This window comes from Oryx dammah, unplaced genomic scaffold (assembly GCF_014754425.2).
Source record: "Oryx dammah isolate SB20612 unplaced genomic scaffold, SCBI_Odam_1.1 HiC_scaffold_10, whole genome shotgun sequence".
In the NCBI taxonomy this organism is placed as follows: domain Eukaryota; kingdom Metazoa; phylum Chordata; class Mammalia; order Artiodactyla; family Bovidae; genus Oryx; species Oryx dammah.
In genome coordinates this window covers 45139698-45155162 of record NW_024070194.1, presented here as the reverse complement: position 1 = coordinate 45155162, position 15465 = coordinate 45139698, and positions in this window count along the sequence as shown.

The following is a 15465-nucleotide window of genomic DNA, read 5'->3' as shown; positions in this document are numbered from 1 at the left end:
CCCAGTAGCTTTGGGGTGTGTTATACGTATATGCACACACGGTCACCTCACAGAGAAAGTGAGCTTTGAGTGGGGCGGAGGATTGAGGGAGACTTTGTGATGACTCCCCACACCTCTCATGCTTTTCAAGCAGCCTAGTGAATAAGTGAGTGAAAATCGCTCAGTCGTGTCCAACTCTGCAACCCCATGGACTGTAGAATCCATGGAATTCTCCAGGCCAGAATACTGGGTGGGTAGCCTTTCCCTTCACCAGGGGATCTTCCCAATGCAGGGATCAAACCCAGGTCTCCCACATTGCAGACAGATTCTTTACCAGCTGAGCCACAAAGGAAGCCTCTGAAGCAGCCTATATTCCTGTAATTTCCGAAGTCAGGAATCACGTGAGACTATTCGGAGTGTCCCAGCTGGTGTGGCCCCAGCCCCACCAAGCACCACCCTGGAGTTCAGAAGCCCAGACCCAGCAAGTTCTCTCTGGTGAAGATAGTCACACCCTGGACCTGTCATTCTGTACCCTGAGCTAGTTCAGTTCAGTCCCAAGCTAGTTCAGTTCAATCACTCAGCCATGTCTGAGTCTTTGTGACCCCATGGACTGCAGCACGCCAGGCCTCCCTGTCCATCACCAACTCCCAGAGTTTACTCAAACTCATGTCCATTGGGTTGGTGATGCCATCGAACCATCTCATCCTCTCTTGTCCCCTTCTCCCGCCTTCAGTCTTTCCCAGCATCAGGGTCTTTTCCACTAAATCAGCTCTTCACCTCAAGTGGCCAAAGTATTGGAGTTTCAGTTTCAGCATCAGTCCTTCCAGTGAATATTCAGGACTGATTTCCTTTAGGATGGACTGGTTTGATCTTGCAGTCCAAGGGACTCTCAAGAGTCTTCTCCAACACCACAGTTCAAAAGCATCAGTTCTTCAGCACTCAGGTTTCTTTATGGTCCAACTCACACATCCATACATGACTACTGGAAAAACCATAGATTTGACTATATGGAACTTTGTTGGTAAAGTAATGTCTCTGCTTTTTAATACGCTGTCTAGGTTGACCATAGCTTTTCTTCCAGGGAGCAAGTGTCTTAATTTCATTGCGGCAGTCACTGGAGTGATTTTGGAGCCCAAGAAAATAAAAGTCTGTCACTGTTTCCATTGTTTCCCCATCTGTTTGCCATGAAGTGATGAGACCAGATGCCATGGTCTTAGTGTTTTGAATGTTGAGTTTTAAGCCAGCTTTTTCACTCTTCTCTTTCACTTTCATCAGGAGGCTCTTTAGTTCCTCTTTGCTTTCTGCCATAAGAGTGGTATCATCTGCATATCTGAGGTTACTGATATTCCCCCTGCAATCTTGATCCCAGCTTGTGCTTCATCCAGTCCAGCATTTCGCATGATATACTCTGCATGTAAGTTAAATAAGCAGGGTGACAACATACAGCCTTGACGTATTCCTTTCCCAATTTGGAACCAGTTCATTGTTCCATGTCTGGTTCTACCTATTGCTTCTCGACCTGCATACAGATTTCTCAGGAGGCAGGTAAGGTAGTCTGGTAGCCCCATCTCTTGAAGAATTTTCCACAGTTTGTTGAGATCCATACAGTCAAAAGCTTTAGCATAGTCAGTGAAGCAGAAGTAGATGTTTTTCTGGAGGTCTCTTGCTTTTTCTATGATCAGTGGATGTTGGCAATTTGCTCCCAAGCTAAGGCAGTGCCAATTGTGCCATGAAGGACCCTCAATCTGCTCAGGAAGCCCTGCTGGGAGTGAGGACAATTACAGCTTCCCTGCAGCCCCCACCCCTCAGCCTCCCCAGTGATGGATGCTCAGCTCTGGGGGTGCGGGGGCGGGGGCGGTCAAGCGAAATACAGTTTCACTGCGGAGGCTCAGAAGAGCACATCTAAGGAGCCACAGCTTTTCAAGAGTCGCCGTGGCTGTTACCGGTGTCTGGATTCCTCCGTCTCCCAAGTGTGATGTGGCGTATTAACCTCCAGAGAAGTGAAACAGGACTTGCAGCAAGGAGAGAGTCTAACTGAGGATAATTCAAACATTTTGAAAAGGAGGTGCAGATAGCTCTCACAAAAGTGCAGAACAGCCAAACTGCCCTGAGCTTTGAGAGCATCTGGTAGATGCAAAGCTCTCTGCTCAAAAACTAATCCCCTTTTTCATCTGCAATCCTACACTTTTTTTTTTTTTTTTTTTTTGGCGTGTGGCTTGTGGAATCTTAGTTCCCTGACGAGGGATTGAACCCGAGTCCTGGCACTGAAAGTGCAGAATCCTAACCACTGTACCACTGGGAAACTCCCTACGCCTTATTATTATCAATGCATTTAGCAGCTAGCAAAAGCTCCATAGTGGCACTGAAAGCTAAATTTCAATTTTTCCCCCCCTCAGACTTGGCTTCTCGCTCAGAGCCATTAGCCCCCATTAACCTGGGACCATTAACCTCTATAAACCTCTTCCAGTTCTAGGAAAGCTTGTCAACAAAATCCAACATAACGATTTTCAGTAAGCATTCACCCTAGTGAATACAGGAAGCAGGTTAGTCCTAAGTCATTGTGTTTCTAGGTAACCCATTTGCATGGAGAATCCCCTGGACAGAGGAGCCTGGCGGGCTACACTCCATGGGGTCACAAAGAGTTGGACACGACTGAGAGCACATAAAGTCATTCTTACTTAATTTGCCTACAGGCTTTAGAAGGAGTTGGAGGGGATAATTTGTTTTAATCACTGATCTTTCCACCTGAGCAATTATACATTTGATTATAACCTACCCCACCCTCCTCCTACACACAAAAACTGAAGCAAGGTAGGTTGGACCTTTTATGTTTTAAGAAATACCTTAGTCGTTTGGAGTTGGTGCCTAAGGAGAAACACTGTCTTAAATCAAACCAATCAGTTACTAAGTAAAAGACAGAAGTGACTCTCCTGGGTTCCCACCACCTCCTTCCTTTCCTTCCAGGTTAACAAGATGTCCTGGCTGGCATCTAACCACTCAACTTGAAAGCTATTTACACTAAAGAGAATTTCTAGGGAGATCACCTTATGTGAGCAAAGGCTTCCCTGGTGCCTTGACAATCATAGCTGTCAGGTTTAAGAAATGCATTTGTGAAGATCAATCATAAAACGCTATTCGGAGTTAGAGTGGGATTTGAGATTTTTCCTTTTTGGAGGTTTAGGGAGGGAGATGGGGAGACGGAGAGAAAAAAATAATAGGCATTACACATAAAAGCTCTTCTCCTTAATCCTGTTTCCCTCTCCCTTGCGATGTGTGTATGCCTGTTAAGTCACTTTAGTCGTGTCCGACTCTTTGCAACCCCGTGGACTGTAGCCCGCCAGGCTCCTCTGTCCAAGGGACTCTCCAGGCAAAAATATTGGAATGGGTAGCCATTCCCTTCTCCAGGGGATCTTCCTGACCCAGGGATAGAACTCGGGTCTCTGGCATTGCAGGTAGATTCTTTAACCGTCTGAGCCACCAGGGAAGTCTCCATCATAAATAAATACCATCATAAATTTGGTGCATTCTCTTTCTAGCATGTCCTTTTGCAGTCTTAAAACTTACACCTGTGCTGGTCTCCATGCCTAACAGGCAGTTCTGCTTTCTGTGTTGGTTTCTACCTCTGTCTCAACAGAGTCTCAAGACCATCCAGGTTAATGGCCCTAAATCCAGCGCAGGGCCCCCAGCCACTCTGCATGTCCCCTCCTCCTTCACGGTCTCACCCGTGAGCTGTTTGACTGTTCTCTCCCGCTGACAGCGCTGCAGTGAGCACACCCACGTGTGCCTGTTCACAGGACACGCGAGGCACATGCAGTGCAGCAGAAGCAGATGTGGGTCTTGGCCCTGCCACTTACCAGCTCCGTGACCTTGGGCAAGTTACCTGACCTCTCTGTGGCTGACTTCCTCATTTGTAAGTTGACAGGAAATGAGAGCATTTTTTGAGCTGTGCAGATTAAATGTGGCTGCATACCTGGCACACGACAGGTCTCTTCCTGCCGTGTCCACCGGATCCCCATCCTGCCCAGCGTGAGTGTCACTTCCCAATTCCCCTACCACTGTGATGTCAGCTCTAGCTCCCACCATGCCAGGTCTTTTCAGTAGTATCCAACTCATGGCGACCCCATGGATTGTAGCCCTCCAGGCTCCTCTGTCCATAGGATTCTCCAGGCAAGAATACTGGAGTGGGTTGCCATTTCCTGCTGCAGGGATCTTCCTGACCCAAGGATCGAACCCTCCGCTTCCTAATGTCTCCTGCATTGGCAGGTGGATTCTTTACCACTAGCGCCACCTGGGAAGCCCTTCGCGCTCCCACCAGTGCTGCTGAAATGTCCTGCTTTCCTGCATCTTCGCTAAGAGCGTGTAACATGCTAACACGATGGGGTGAAATTTTTTACTTTATAGCTTCAAAAGTGTTATTGCTTGAATTGTTGTTTGTGTCTCTAAGTCGTGTCCGACTGCAACCCCAATAAATGTAGCCCGCCGGCTCCTCTAAAATCTGTGTTAAAACGGGACTGCCACCTAGTGGTGGGAGAAGATGGCCTGCAGTTAGGGCAAGAAGCCCAAGTATGGGTGGACCCACGCGTACCTCACTGGGCATTTCAGTCATTCACACATATCTGAAGTGAAGTAAACCACATGAGAGTTCTTCTCTTCTCTTCTTCCCATTTGAGGCAGCTTGTGATTCCTCACTTTTTCTGGTATGACAGTGTGGAGACCTGGCTGCCCAGTGCTGGAGTGGGGTAGATTAGGAACAAAGCTGTTTACAGCACCGCGGCTTCTGAGGCTCCAGCCTGGGAGGCTTTCCCTGAGCAAACATCGTCCCATGGGGGTAGATTCAGGAGCAGGCAGTCATCAGGGATGTGCTGAAAAACTGCCTCCTGGGGCTGAGCTGAGCCCCAGTCAACGTCCTTCCAAACCAAGGCCTTGGACAGTCTGCTGTGAAGACTTCTAAGATCACAGCTGAGAAAAATGAGTGCACAAAAATGTTGTTCAGTCTCTAAGTCATGTCCAACTCTTTGCGACCCCATGGCCTGCAGCACACCAGGCTTCTCTGTCCATCACTGACTGATTCCCTGGGTTTCCTCAAAACTCATGTCCGTTGAGTTGATGATGCCATCCAACCATCTCATCCTCTCTCACCCCCTTCTCTTACCCTCAGTTTTTCCCAGCATCAGGATCTTTTCCAATTAGTAAGTTCTTTGCATCAGGTGGCCAAAGTATTGGAGCTTCAGCTTCAGCATCAGTCTTTCCAATGAATATTCAGGGTTGATTTCCTTTAGGATTAACTGGTTGGACCTCCTTGCAGTCCAAGGGACTCTCAAGAGTCTTCTCTGACACCACAGTTCAAAAGCATCAATTTTTAGGTGCTCAGCCTTCTTTATGTTCCAGTATGACTACTAGAAAAACCATAGCTTTGACTAGACAAACCTTAGTCATCAAAGTAATGTCTCTGCTTTTTAAAACACTCTCTAGGTTTGACATAGCTATTCTTCCAAGGAGCAAGTGTCTTTTAATTTTGTGGCTGCAGTCACTGTCTGCACTGATTTTTGGAGCCCAAGAAAATGAAATCTGACACTTTCCAACATGAAAATATTAATCCATACTAATCAAGGTTACTATACATATTAAAAGATCTCTAAAAAAAAATGTTCCATGAACGACAGGGTGTTAAAAAGCAATGACTGGGACTTCTCTGGTGGCACAGTAGATAAGAATCCACCTGTCAATGCAGAGGACATGAATTCAATCCCTGGTCCCAGAAGATTCCACACGCCACAGAGCAGCTAAGCCTGTGCACCACGACTATTGAGCCTGTGCTCTGAAACCTGGGGGCCGCAGCAACTGAGGCCCATGCGCCCCAGAGCTCACGCTCAGCAACACGCGAAGCCACCGCAATGAGGAGCCCGCTCACCACAACCAGAGAAAGACTGCACAGAGCAATGAAGACCCAGCACAGCCAAAAATAAATGAATAAAATTATTTTTTATTAAAGCAACGATTAACATAACACGGTAAAGAAATTGTACTCCAATAAAATTTTTTAATTAATTGATTTCTACACTAAAAAAAAAAAGCAATGATGCTGAGATGTTATATAACATGTCTGTAAGAAGTCAGGACTGTCACTAAATGAATGGGATAGGAAACAATAGAAAAAGAAAGGCTAAACAACAAGGAAAGGTCAACTGTGATTAGAAACATCCATTCAGGCCAGTCCCATCTATAGCATGGGCTCCCACATCTCTGAGCTGTTGTTTGCACTGAAGCCTTTGCCGAAAACAATTTCCCTTCATGCCTTTGTTTGACCGAGCCTTAGCTCTTTAAGTGCTTGGACCTGAACCCCAGCCTGCCCTGACCTGTACAGAGTGGAGACGGGGAGCCTCAGCATCGGGCAGGCTGGACCCAAGTCCAGCCTTGCAGTGTCAGTCAAGTCACTCCCCTCCCCTGTGTCTCTCTCCTCATCAGGTAACGGGGACAGTTCTGACCCCAGTGCTGTCGGGAAAATTAATTCAAAGAAACGTGGTGATACTGGAGATGGAAGGGGTACTGGACAAGCATCCGTCCCATCCTCCTTGGAGCTGGCACCAATCAGCACGTGACTGTTCCACGCTCCTCTGGCCTCCTCTGGGGCCACTGTTTTCACCACCCGTTTGCGTTCTTAGTCGTGTCCTGCTGTTTCTGTCACTTTACCCCTCCAGATGTTTGTGTCGCCTCCCCAATCCCCATTCACAGGGCGCATCAACAGCGCCTGACAGATACAGGGTCTTCAGTACATCCGTGTATGCGCTCATTAAACTGCCCCACATGTGAATGCTTCTTTATCCATCAGCACGATCAGCAGTTACACACAAGGTGGGGAATTTTTTAAAAATCCAAGACTTGGTGACCACCACAGAACACGACACAAGGGCCAGGTGGGCACAAGATGTGAACCTGTGTGCATCCTGAATGCAAGATCAAGAAAGTGAAAGAGGCTGATAAAAGTTACATGGAACAATTTTAAGAGAGATGAGTGGAAAGACAAACAACGAAAGGGAACTAGCCTGCCTGAGAAGAGCAGGAAAAGACCTGGGGGGTCAGAGTGGCCCCCAGAGACATTCTGGTTAGTTCTGGTCAGCTCTTTGCTGAGAGGCTGTGGCTTCACTCGTGAGCTTGGCAATTTGAAAGGTAGTATATGTAGATCTGGAGAAGGCAGTGGCACCCCACTCCAGTACTCTTGCCTGGAAAATCCCATGGATGGAGGAGCCTGGTAGGCAGCAGTCCATGCTAAGGGTCGGACACGACTGAGCGACTTCCCTTTCACTTTTCACTTTCATGCATTGGAGAAGGAAATGGCAACCCACTCCAGTGTTCTTGCCTGGAGAATCCCAGGGACGGGGGAGCCTGGTAGGCTGCTGTCTATGGCGTTGCACAGAGTCAGACACGACTGAAGTGACTTAGCAGCATATGTAGATCTGAGCTCTTCCCTGGTGGCTCAGAGGTTAAAGCGTCTGCCTGCAATGCAGGAGACCTGGGTTCAATCCCTGGGTTGGGAAGATCCCCTGGAGAAGGAAATGGCAACCCACTCCAGTATTCTTGCCTGGAGAATCCCATGGAGAGAGGAGTCTGGTGGCTACAGTCCATGGGGTCGCAAAGAGTCGGACAGGACTGAGCGACTTCACCTTCGCTTTATATGTAGATCTAGGCTAGAGGAGACAGGCCTGTAGAGTGGGCTTTGTGAGGCAGGATAGAGGAGGACAGGATGATGAGAAAAGCACAGGGTGTGAGTTAGAGGTTTATTCACCCCTTCACCCAACAAATGTTTACTGAGTGTCTGTTTTGTGACAACTTGGGCAAGACGCCGAGGACACAAGACAGACATGGAGTTTACAGTCTAGAGCTACAGAAATAAACTCCACCTCTTTTCTTGTTGCTGTTTTATTTATTATTTTTTTTAAACTTTTTATTTTGTATTGGCAAATAGCCAATTAATAACACTGTGATAGTTTCAGGTGAACCACAAAGGGACACAGCTATACATACGCATGTATCCAATTCCTCTCCAAACTCCCCCTCCATCCAGGCTGCCACATAACATTGAGCAAAGTTCCCAGTGCTGTACAGTAGGTCATTTTTGGTATCCATTTTAAATATACCAGTGTTAAACTCTACCTCTTTTAAAGAAAGGCCAAAAAGTTACCTTGCAAAGGTGTGTGAATCCAGGGAAGGGAAGAAATGGGGCTATTTTTACAATCCACCATGCTAATGGCATGACCCAGACAAGTTACACAAAGTCTTTGAGCCTCAGTTTGTAAATGGGCAAGATAATAACTACTTTGTAGGGTTTTTATAGAGATTAGAAATAAATGTAAAATCTCTTGCACATAACCGATACTCAGTAGTAGCTGTGTTATTGTTGTGAGTAATGAAGACATATCATCTCTATTGGGCACGAGTGTTTCCTAAACTTCTGTCAATCCTGTACCACCACCAGGACGTTCACCATACCCAAGGAGCACTTAGACAATTATTTACACAATGTTTTTCTTTCAACACTCTCTTATTTGAAGAAATTTATTTCAAAAGCAAACTGTATCTCACCACCACTCTGAAAAGGAGCTATGACCTGCTGTAAACAGGAGACAATGTAAAACAAAGACAACAGAAATAAAACAGTGCTCTTCATTCTAACTCAGTTCCCTTGCTTTCTGAAGGTCAAATCTGAGGCCCACTTTCTCTTGGTTAAAGAAGCACCAAAAGCTACAGCCTACAGAGGTTTCCTTCTTAGTATAATTGGAGAGGTAAGAGGCCTTTTTCATAGTGCGCTCAGATTATTTGGCACACAGAGTGGCCTCGAGTCGTCAGGAAAACACCGAGTCCAGACCAGAGACCAGAGGGTGAGAATGGCCTGTCTGGCCCCCTCCCACCCTCATGACGGCCGTGGGCCTCTGAGGGACTCTAAGATGGGGGACATACTGTGGGACAAAGTCTCAGGTGTGCCTCCTGGACCTGTCACTTCCTAGCCACATAACCTTGGGCCCATCCATTGGTATGGGCGAAACCTTGGTTTCCTCAATGGCAGAGTGCAGCTGGTAACTTCTTACGTGCCTCATGGAGTGGCCATATGACCCAATTGTGAATGAACTTTTATGTCGCTTTGCTTCTTAATCTGTAAACTACTGTATAAACAGAGCCGGTCATATGGATAGTCCCTGAGGCCAGGCATGAAGAAGTGGAGGCAAAAGGGTGAAGTTAGAGGAAGGGAGAGCCTGCCTGCTAGCCGCTGGTATAGACAGATGACCAAGTGCGGGCACACTGGTGATGGAATCAGTGCCCTTACAGGAAGAAGCCAGACAGCCGGCTTGCTCGCCTCCCCCCTCTCAGGGACACAGTGAGAATTTGGTGGCCATCTGCAACTGGAAAAGGACCTTCACTAGAACTTGCTGACCCCTGATCTTGGACTTGTGGCCTCCAGAACTGGGAGAAATACATTTCTGTTGTTTCTAAGCCACCCCATTTATGGTACTTTGTTGTAGCAGCCTAAGCTAATGCTTCTTAGTAAGAAGCTGAGAACTTCAGCCTACAGGTTTCATGGTGTTGCAGGTGGACCAAAGCTCCATGGGGCTAAATGCCTCATGGGGCCACCCTCAGCCAACAGGTCACATGTGGTGGATAAAGAGTCAGCTCCCTACCCCTCGGGGTGCCCTGAGCCCCCAGCAGTAACCTGCTTCTGGTTAACCCTGGGCTGTCTTCTCTTTCCCTTTAACTTCCCTGGGACCACATCACAGCCCTGTCTGCTGCCCGGACAGTCGTGAGCTGGTCAACTGGATGAACGGACAAGATGCTTGGCAGCAAAGGACAGGGGCGCAGCTTGCCCACCGCCCCATGCAAGCTGCTGCTCCCAGTGCGTCCAGACCACACGGGGCACGTGCGCAGCCTACAGCTCCCGCACAGGAGAAGCGCTTCTCAGCTGTCCCCACCAGCCTGCTATTTGTCATCCCATCCATCTGCTGTCCCCACGAAACACTCCCCCACGTCAGCTAAAATGGTGCACTGGGCTTGGAACCGGTTGAGAAAACGTCAGGCGGATGGAACCGAGGAGAAGCCCGAAATAGCAACCCTGTGGACTGTCGTGGTGGCCGCAGGGCTCGAGCCTCGGCACAGAAGGCCAGACTCCAGGGCCCAGGAGGCCTCTCCAGAGGGATTGTTCCATGGTGTGGGGTGCAGGGAAGGCCCTGGGAGGTGTGAACCGTTGGGCCATCTCCCTCCACTCATCCACCTGAGGCCTGGTGCCTCTGCCCCTTCTTCCAATCTCCTTTCCCTCCTGCTTCTTGTCCCCTCTCTGGGAACAGAGGCAATTCCCCAGATATAAAACAGGACATGTTTAAAGCTGCTATTAAATATGTTTATCTATTCGTTTTCCAATCAATCTTCCATGTGGCAGGAGTACAATAAGAATGTGTGGGTTCTTGGAACTTCCCTGGTGGTCCAGTGGTTAGGACTCTATGCTTCCACTGCAGAGGGCTGCAGGTGGACCAAACTAAGATCTCTGTGTTCTTGCGAGCTGGAGATTGGATGTTTTTTTCCTTAGGGGAAAGGGGTCATTCTCACCAAGGCTGTTTTGATCTCATAAGAGTGGGTCCTTACACATTCATTCATTCAACAAGTATGTACTGAGAGCCTACCATGAACCAGGCAGTGTCCTCGGCCCCAGGGATAACACGATGAGCAGAACAAACAAAATGCCCACCTCGCAGAGATTGCAGGGCAGTGGGAGAGACAAGTAGTAAACAAATGCATGGATAAATGTCATGTTTTAAGTGCTGTGAAGAAAAACAACACAGGAAAGGAAACAGAGAGTCTACCTCTTGAGTGGTAATCAGGCAGTGTTCCAGTTCCATGGGGCCGCATGACAAGCCTCCTCAAATCTGAGTGATGGAAACAACAATCACTTTATTATCACTCAAGATTCTGTGGACTGACTGGGTTCAGCTGGGTGGTTCTTCTGCTCCCCGTAGAGTATTCCTAGGGCTGCTGTCGTATGAGGCTTCACTGGGTGGGAACATTCCGGGTGATTCATTCACACACCTGTACCTCAGATAGATGATGAGAAGCCCAGCCCCTGCTGGGATGTCAAAAGAGCTGAGCCCCTCTGCATGCAGTCTCAGGACTGTTCCCTCTTTGCTTGGCCTGTCCATATGGCCTTTCCCACAGCCTTTCCAGCAGGGTGGTCAGACTTCTTATGTGGCAGCTCAAGGCTCCCCAAATTCAAAAGTAGAAGGTGCCAGGACTTCCCTGATGGTTCAGGGGTTAAGAATCGCCTGCCAGTGCAGGGGACACAGGTTCAGAAGATCCCACATGCCATGGAGCAGCAAAGCCTGTGCACCACAACTACTGAAGCCAGCTCCCTAGAGTCCATGCTCCACCACAAGAGAAGCCACTGCAATGAAAAGCCTTCACACTGCCACTAGAGGGGAGACCCCACTCACAGCCAGAGCAAGCCCTCACAGCAATGAAGACCCAGCATGGCCAAGAAATAACAAAATAAAATTTTTAAAGAAATAAAATTTTATTTAAAAAAAAAAAGCAGAAGCTGCCAGGCCACGTTAAGGCATAGTTCCAGAGTTGGCACAGCATCACCTCTGACACATCATGTTGGTTAAAGTAAGTCACAGGACCAACTCAGATTCCACGTAGAAGGGGGGCTGCATGGGACAGAGCACTGAGGGGCATAGTTCACTGGGTCTCCCAGAGGCCTTGATGATGGTGTGACATTTGGGCAGAGACCAGAATAAAGTGAAAAGGTGAGCATGCAGCTATCCAGGGCGTGCAAAGGCCCTGAGGCAGGGATGTGCTTGGGCTGTGAGAGGAAAGCAGAGTCCACTGTGGCTAGAGCTAAGCTCTGGGCCGTGAGGTCAGGGGCAGCCTGAAGGCCAGGGAAGAGAATCAGGGAGTTGTGACCTCCAGGACCCACAACAGTCACCTGGTCTCAGTGCTGCTGGATCCTGGGCTTTCAGGTCCAGACTCCCCATCACTCTCACCAAGGCCCCAGGACAACCCTGTTTCACCTGCAGCTCCCCTCCACAGCTCTGTGTGTGCCTCCTCTGCTGGATGATGTCTCCACAGCTCTGAACACCCCCTACATGCTTCCAAGTTTTACTCATTTATCTTACCTCTGTCCTGTGTGTGCATGTGCACTCAGTCATGGCCGACTCTTCGCGACCCAGTGGACTGTGGCCCACCAGGCTCCTCTGTCCACTGGGATTCTCCAGGCAAGAATACTGGAGTGGGTTGCCATGCTCTCCTCCAGGGGATCTTCCTTACCTTCTGTAAATCAAAATGTGCTGTGAACAGACAGGCAGGGATTTGGGTTGGCTTTGTGTGCAGGCCCACGAATAATACTTGTGTGAGCAAACTAATCGGTCACTCCCTGCAGCGCCCCCACCCCCGTCCTGATCTGACAACGTTTGGGACATATGGGGCGGGACTGCCTAGTAAATAATGAACAGCTAAATTAACTTGGCAACCGAATAGCTCTTATATTAATAGTTCACTCCATTTAGCTCAGTCACCTTCCAGTAAGCAATTATCCAGGGAGAATGAAGAAGTAAAGAAAATAGCCTTGGAAGTAGCCTCAGTGGAGACTGCAGGTCACAGGACAGCCTCCAATTCACCTGTGACCCCACTGTGCCCCACAAGCCAGTCCTCAGACCAACCATCACAGCCTAGAGAGTCCTGGGTTAAAGGCGGAGGGGTGGTGAGAGGACATGAAGAAAGTGCAGCCAGGGCAGGTGTGGCCTCCTGGGCTGCATGGCGTGGAGACAAGCAGCCCATGGGCCATGGTAGCTCGGGAAGCCTTGCCCATAAATGGTGTGACAGCAGGTGACGTTTATAAAGTGACCAGGTCACTCATAACAGATCAGATTGTGTTCACCATCTTCCATTTAAGATGAAGAAGTACACACATCTGGGAAAGATTTTCATTTGAAGGGACAAGCAGGTGCTCACCTACTTGTGACAGAAAATGTGATAGAAAATACCTGTGAAGTTGTGCCCACCCCATCGCACCCCTCCTTTCCAATGGCAGCTCCTTCGTAGTCCCTGTCGCTGGCACCTCCTTCACTCCGTACCCCCACGCTGGCCTGCCCACACGCCCATGAACGAACCTACAGCATTTCTTTTCCCTGGAACACTGGCGTCTAGCCTCATGTCTTCAGGTCCTCTCTGCTCTAGCAAGGCTCAGGCTCCCCTATCCAACTCCAATCTCAAGGCAGAGCTCTCACCTTCCCAGACTCCTGGACATCTCATCAACTTGAAAAGATCCAAACCAGAACTCCGGACTCCAGACCTCCCCGGACCTAACTCCTTATGCTTGGTCATCCTCAGATCAGTAAATGGCATTTCGACTCTTGCACAAAAACTCTGGAGTCATCCTTGACTCTAGGGTGACGATCGTGTCATTCATATTTAAACTGAAACTGCCCCAGACAAAGAAAGATGTATGGTCTGACGATAACCCACATCCAATTCATCAACAAACCCAGTTAGCTCCACTCTGAAAAATATAACCCGGCATCTAGACATTCTCACCACCTCCTCCACTATCACCCTGGTCCAAACATTCTTCATGTCCTGCCTTTATTTCTGCAGTGGCCTCCAAGTTGGTCTCCCCACCTCCACCCAAGCCTCCCGCCTCCAAATCTGTTCCCACAGCAGCCACAACCAGCCTGCTCCAACCTCAGTGAGATCACTTTTCTCTTCGGCTCAGAACTCTCAATGGTCTCCCAATTCATTCAGGAGAAAAGCTGCCATCTTTGCAAAAGCCTGCAGCGGCTGCCTGCTGCCCCACCTCTCTGACCTGTCTACACTCGCCCAGCCCTCCTCAGCCCCTGCTGTCAGACACGCTGAGCCAAGCGCATGTTTGTCCCAGCCTCGGGCTCTCCTCTCTGCCCTCACTTTCGCCAGGCCACATGTCCCCACCCACCTCCCCAACCCAACACACCTAAACTCCCCACCTTTTCTGTCTTCCCCCGTCCCTCTGTCTTCCCTTGTCCTACCGTCCTTGCTGTAGACGGCAGATTTCGTTGCCTAAAAAGGGCCACAGAGAGACATGGACGGTTCTCATTAGCTCATCTAGAACCATCCTCCCACCAAAGGGAAAGACTCATTTCCCTCCCCTCAGTGTGGACCGGCCTTAGAGACTTGCCTCTGACAGACAATGTGGCAGAAGAGACCCAGCAGGGCTCTGGAGACAGCCTCCTCACAGGAGACAGCAGCCTGATGCTCCCTGCACATTTCCTGGGAAGCCGCCACTCAGAGGGAACCCGCCACTCAGAGGGAACCCGCAGAGAGACAATGAGCAGAGACACAGGGAGGCACACACAGGCGACAGCCAGCATCAGGTACCAGGTGCTCAAGAGAACCAGCCTTCAGATGGGCCCGAGGCCCAGACTCCCCACAGTGGAGGGCGGCCGTCTCCGCCGTCCCGTGCTGTGCCCTGTCCCCGTTCCTGCCCACCCCCCGCCCCGAGGCAAGTTTGGCAGTGTTTATGGTCATAGTAATGGGACACCGATTCTGATCTTCTCTATACTGTGTAACATAGGAGACTTCCCTGGTGGTCCAGTGATTAGGACTTGGCACTTTCACTGCCATAGGCCTGGGTTCAATCCCTGGTCCAGGAACTAGGATCCCACAAGCCACACAGCATGGCCCCCCAAAAAAGTATATGTTTCTTGCTTATTTCTCATCTGTCTTCCCCCAAGAGAGACAGTACTCCTGGAGGGCAAGGACTTGGGTCCATTTCTTCCAGCCTCGGTATTTAGTACCGCACACACAGTGGGCACTCAGTCAATATTCGTTGAACACACGAATCTCTGCTAATTAAAGAAAACTGCTCCTCACTATAATTCGCAATACCTTCTGCCGAGGCATAAGACCTTTTCCTGAAGACAGCGTTCTCTGGTGTGTTTTGGACCAGCTCCCTGTTAAAAAATATCTCTTGTCAGCCATCTGGAAAATGATAAAGTTGGATCCATACCTCCCACTATACGCCAGGAAATGGTCCAAACAGATCAAAGATTTATACGCGATAAAATGAAACCATTAAAGTCCTAGAAAAAAGCATGACAGAATTCGGATACAACCTTAGAGTAGGAAGGCCTTTCTAACTACGTTCACACTCCAGCAGCCATAAAAGAAAAAGATGGATCAATTCAAACTAGAGAAACATCACAAAACTTCTGCTTGGCCAAGAAAAGCCAGCATGAGCAAAACTGAAAGATGAATGATGGTCTGGGAGAAAAGCAGCAAACAAACAAATTTCTACTGGTTGGACAGAAAAAAAGGCCAACATCCCAACAGAAAAATGGGCATTCAGGCAGTTCATGGGGAAAAGAACTACAAACAGGCCTTAATCAAATGAAAAGCATGCAACCTCTTTCTCTCACACAGAATAAGAAAAATGTGAAACAAAACATGTGAGAATTGCACCATAAAGAAGGCTGAGCA